Raw genomic sequence first — 6,000 nt, 5'->3', positions numbered from 1 at the left:
GGGTTGAAATAGGGCTGAACGATTTGGGAAAATAATTTAATTGCGATTTTTTTCTCCAATATTGCGATTGCAATTTAACATGCGATTTTTATTATTATTATTGTTATTATTTTATCCTCTTTTTTCCCCAACAAAACTTCATGAATTATTTTAATATGGCCAACACAATATTAGATACATTTGGTATAAAATGTTCTTTTCCATAGACTGGGTGTCTTTGTTAGAATTAAAAGATGTCAAATAAGATGCAGGAGTTGAAATAAATAACATTTTTATTAACTGCTCATTACAGAAACATAATAGCAACAAATCTTTGGCTTTGCCTCTATGTATGTATGTATGTATGTATGTATGTATGTATGTATGTATGTATGTATATATTTAAAAAAAAACCTCACGGTTCGGATCGTATCACGGTTTTGAGTCACGGATCGGATCATTTTTCGGATCAGCAAAAAAGAAAAAAAAGTGGTGGGATTAAGGTTAAATTATTTTAAAAATGCACTTGTCTTTGATCTTTGTCTGTCTGTAATTATCACCATAGTTATGTAATGTAATAATAATGATAATAGTAATGATAATGGCAATAATATTAAAAACTTCAAACTTATACAGTGCTGTACTATGTATATACTATACATATATTAGATCATTATACACTGTACAGTATAATACACAACTACGCTCTGTAGTCTGGCTCAATGTCCCGCCTACAGCACAGCACATCTGATTGGTTAGAAGTCATGATCAATCAGCAGACACACTGTGTCACAGACGGGGCGAGACAGAGCTGCACCGGTGAGCAGAGAGGAGCTGTGTAGAAGTTAAGACAGCTGATATCACCAAAGTTTCAATGAACATCACAGTTTTATGATCTGTTTCTTTGGTGATAGCACAGTTACATCAGTGAAAAAAGTTATGGTCTGGATTTCACTCAAGGCGATGTGACGGCTTTTAAATCAGTCGTTCTTCATAGAGATGCGCTGCACACAGCAGCATCTGTCTTGTCTTTTCACTGCAACTCTGCATGGAGATTTCGGGTTTTATAACTTATACAAAAGTAACAGTGACGGTAAAACTATGATGCTTACATGTAGTCCGCAGATCACATGCATGCCGAACCGTAGAGGGCGATCTGTATGGGACACGGGTCAACTGCGATCTGTTGCACACCTATTTGTAGTGTTGCCCCACGAAGTAGCAACAGTAGCACAGCATGTTCTGCACAACACCTGACGCTGTGCAGCATCTTCCTTTTTAAAGCCGAAATAATTCCACACCGCTGATGTGTTGTTCCTCTTTGAGACTAAAGTCTCAGTTGAGTCAGTTTGTGTCTGTTCCATCGAGCCAGAGGCCATTGCGCAACAGGTTAAGGTGCAGCATAAAAAGTTGATGCAGTCCAGTGGTCTCTCTCTCTCGCTCACTCTCTCGCATCACATGACCACTTTTTTTTTTAACGTGGCCACATTGTAATTGCACACATTACAATTTGAAAATCGCAATTTTATTATATCGCGATATAATCGCAAACGCAATTAATCATAAATCTGAACAACTGTACAGCACACTGTGATTTGTATGTGATTATTAAAGATCAGAGTATCGATGAGTGCCGACATTTGAATTTTGATGTAATTTATTGAAATAAATTTTAGCTGTTGGAGATTAAGGGTAGCGTAATGTTATCACCACCTTTGTTCACCCGGTCTGGTCTGGTGTCGGAGGCAAGAGAACATTCACACCACAAGGACAGGTAAGTAAATGTAAAAAGAACCTTTACTGAAAGTATAAATTCATAAAAGCTAAAAGACACCCACACCTAGGAAGTCCCACAGAGTCAGTCACAAAAACTCAGACAGCCCTCCCAACCCCTTAAGCATGCGACACTGCAAGTGAATTAGGATAACTTTGCTCACACCTTACAAGGACCACTACACACAGCACTAGAGAACAAAATAGCACTCTGCACACTACTATAACCAGTGGTGGACAGTAGTGAAGTACATTTACTTAGTACTGTACTTAGGCACATTTTTTGAGTATCTGTACTTTACTTGAGTATTTGTTGGTTTTTTTTGGAAATTTATGACTTTCAGTCCACTACATTTAAAAGACAAATATTGTACTTTTGACTTCACTACATTTCTAGGAAGGTTGTTGTTACTTTTCGACTAAGCTTTGAAGTCAGCTGTTGGTGTTTTTTCTTTTCTAAAATGTGATTGGTCACATGCTGTGTTCCTCACAAAAGGAAACCAATCACAGTAGCTCCTCTCAAATGGGACTGATGTAAAAGAAGGAAATACGTCATCCAGGCACGCTCTGTAACAAGCACAAGCAAACTCTCCCTCTGTCATTCAAACAAAAAGCGGTAATGGTGACGGCAGGAGAAAGACAAAATTAAATCTCAAGGTGTTAATTATTCATTAGTCCAGGTAGCTTTTAAAGTTGGATTGTTTTTATCGGGGTGAAAAATACCACATAATTCATGTATATACTGCCTCTGAAGACAGAAAGAAATCTGTTATTTAACAGACTTGGAGAACTTCTTACAGTTATCTTCAATCTAATTTTATGATGTGATTTTAATACAGTTACATCAGAAATTGACAACAGCTGTCCTTTTTGTTTTTGATTGTATTTCTATGCTGAAGTTTTTATAAGTGTTTCTATAGGCTTTGTGTAGTAGAGTGGTTCTACAAGCAAGTCAGTGCATCATTAGGTGGTTTCAGAGAGTTACAAGCTTCTGTAAATGCATCAAGAAAACAATACAGCATGTATTGATATTAGAAAATGTACTTTGTAGTTTGTACTTCTGAATACGTAAGTATTTTTAAAAGCAAGAACTCTAGTACTTTAACTCAAGTAAAATTTTGACTGATAAACTTTCACTTGTAGTTGTAGTATTTGACCAGGAGTATCTATACTTTGACTCAAGTACTGGGGTTGAGTACTTTGTCCACCACTGACTATAACATTATCAGGATGCACAGCAAACAAGGACTGCTCCAAACTGTAGGCAAGTCAGACCCACTTTAACTGACAGAGGGAGGCAGAGGGCTAACAGAGTCACGAATACTGCCTATGAATGGGAAAGAGTTTTTAAACTTATTTCGCCTGGCCTGGTGAGGACACCCACCCGTGGGGTGCAAGCACGGATCCTCTTGTAAAGTCAGGAAGCACACATGGGGACAAAAATGCTTAGTGCAGCCAGGATGTGAAGGCAATAACGGCAGGCAACTTGCTTGAAGCGGTGAGGTGGTGTGAGGCAACTTGTTGGAGCAGGAAGATTGCAGTTCTGTCCAACTCTGCAAAGGCACCTTCTACTCCCCGGCTCCTCGCTACCTAAAGGAGGCACCCAGCCTCCGCTCCTAACACAGGAACAGCTACCCTACTTAACTGTCTTTGCTGCCAGCAACACTAAAAATTGCAAACAGCACCCACCCACCACGGTGCCACAGCCAAAACAAGAGTTCAGTATCTGTCACGCACTGTCCAGCCATTCACTGCTCACATTTGAGCCAACATGCTCCTCTGCCCCACCTCAACACAGGTGAGAGTCATCAATAATTAGATATGTGGGAATCCCTCCCCACACTCACCCACAGGGAGACAGCGACCCTCCCCCATTCCCTCACTACATTATTATCACACGGCTGCAGCATCTCTCCTCTCTGCGTCAATGCAGCTCCTCCATACACACACATACAGTACAGACACACAGAGGAGGTCAGTGTGATTCTCTGACCCTGTCTGTATCTGATCTGTTGACTTTCTTCATCAGCAGGATGTTTTATAAAGACAAAAAGACTAAATCTAACTCGCATTCTGGGTTTTTCCCTACATATTAATCCACCCGCGATTCAGTTTTCACAGCAGCAGAGAAGCTGCGTGTGGAGGAGACTGTTGTTAATGACGGACTTTATTACAACAGTTGAAACTAACGTGATGGTTAATGACATCGACACCAACCAGGTGCACTTATAAAATTAAACAACTGTATAAGGAGGCCTATACGTAAAACAGGAGAGTCTGTGTTTCTCTGTGAGAAACTTTCAGACCTTCTCAAAACAGAGTGAACAGGTGAGGGAGGAGAGGAGGACAGACTGATCACTAATCAATCACTGATACTGTCGTCCTCTCAGACTGATTAAAAAAATAAAAATGCCAAAGTTGGTCACAAACCAAACCTGGGTGTCCACACAAATAACGTCTTTGTGTAAAACACTGCATTCTTTACTTAAGTAAAAGCACTAATACCACAATTTAAAAATACTTAATTACAATTTAAAAATCTTGCATGTCATTATTTCCTTTTTTGAAAAATCAACATTTTTATTGCTGTTGTTGTACTTTAATGGTATTCTTATTGTTATTTTTTGATGACTAAATACAGACCTGCAAACTCATAAGAGGAGAAAAAGGTGGCATGTTGGTAAACCAGTCCCCTGTCCTCTGGGGGTCTGGGAGCGTCCTGCTCCAGAAGAAAAATGTTGTGATTTTAACATGTTAACAAAACATTCTGGTGACTGTTTCAGTTAAAAGAGTTAGTTCCATCTTCTGTTTGTGGTTTCTGCAAACATTACTACCTTTACTTTTACCTTTGTACTTGAAAAAAAAGTAGAAAGTAAAGTAAAAACAGTAAAAGTAAATCTACAGTAAAAGTAAAGTTACTTTACTGAGTATTTTTACTTAAGCAATTTATAGTTGTTCATTTAATAAACTTGTCTTATCTTCTCTTTTGTATATTTGTTAGAGTTTGGGTTTTGTCTCCCCCTTTCCTTGTGTTTCCTGTTTTCCCTCTCCCTAGTGTGTCATGTTTGTCTCTGTCTGTGTTGCTGGGCTTGACCCTTGCTTCCCTCTTCTTGCTCATCTATCTGATCCTCTGCAGCTGCTATCTGGCTCACCTGCACCCAATCCACTAATCAAGACACTGCAGTATATAACCCCCGGCTCAGACTTCCAAACTCTGCCAGATCGTTCAGTCTTCTATGTGGTAAAGACATCTAGGCTCTTGTCTGCTAAAGATTTTGTTACTGTGTGTTTTTTGGATGTTTTTTTCTGGACTTCAGTAACACCTTTTCCTGTGCTTCAGATCCTCCACGCCAGCTCTGCCAGAACCAGCCTTGTCTCAGTCCTCTGCCGCCAGCTCCCTTTCCTGCCCTGCTCAGCCCTCTGCAGCCTGAACCCTGTTTTCTCTGCCAAGTCTCCGGACTGCCATCAAAAAGGAATACATAATAAACTGTCTAAACCTCTCACTGTCTCCAGGTTGTGCTCGTTTTTGGGTCCAATATTGAATGGTTACAACAATATTACCATTGTTCTTAAATAAAGCAAAAGTAATGTAATAGAAAAAAATACAGAACACGTAATATTTCTTATCTGATTACTCGATTAATTGGCAGAATAATCAATAGATTATGCTTTAACTTTACTGGTCTGGCCCACCTGAGATCAAATTGGGCTGTATGTGGCCCCTGAACTAAAATGAGTTTGACACCCTGAATTAGATTATCATGTTTTACCTTTTTAAATGTGGACAATTGTATTTCAGCAGGCAAGCAGTACAAAAGAGTAATTCACATTTGTGATTGGTTAATAATATTTTTAATAAATATTCTAGCTTGGGGACCTTGCAGTGCAGCAAAAGTAGGGTGAACTGGGAGGTTCCTGTAGCTGCTGCAGCTGTCATCTGATTTGGCATGGTCATCACCAGGGTCAGTTCTCTCCATTTGTGCATCTAAAAGTACCGATTGACACAGTCAAAGACCTCATTAATTCTATTTTTAATTAAACATACATGACTTTTTTTAAAAAAAAAATATATATATAGTGTAAGTGCAGATATTTAACAAAGATACAATATTAACCCTCGGTGTACCCTCATACACATTTTTGTGTTTTTGAGTTTTGTTTTTACAACTGTTTTGGCTGCGTTCATGCATATGGCATAAAATTTCACTAGGCTATGTCTGTTTTGGTCAATTTTTTAAATTCACCATC

At 38.9% G+C, this 6,000-nt stretch overlaps 1 long non-coding RNA gene across 1 annotated transcript in view; it reads right to left on the bottom strand.

The window, feature by feature from the left end:
- Nucleotides 1-4,328: 4,328 nt before the first annotated feature.
- The window catches only part of LOC146315945 (uncharacterized), a 151,152-nt gene continuing 149,480 nt past the window's right edge, over nt 4,329-6,000 (bottom strand). The window contains exon 2 of the long non-coding RNA XR_014771861.1: nt 4,329-4,452. This is a non-coding gene — a long non-coding RNA (uncharacterized LOC146315945). The remainder of the gene's footprint in view (nt 4,453-6,000) is intronic.

This window comes from Lutjanus erythropterus, chromosome 14, assembly GCF_056507025.1.
Source record: "Lutjanus erythropterus isolate fLutEry1 chromosome 14, fLutEry1.hap2, whole genome shotgun sequence".
In the NCBI taxonomy this organism is placed as follows: domain Eukaryota; kingdom Metazoa; phylum Chordata; class Actinopteri; order Lutjaniformes; family Lutjanidae; genus Lutjanus; species Lutjanus erythropterus.
This window is presented reverse-complemented; position numbering and strand designations above follow the sequence as displayed.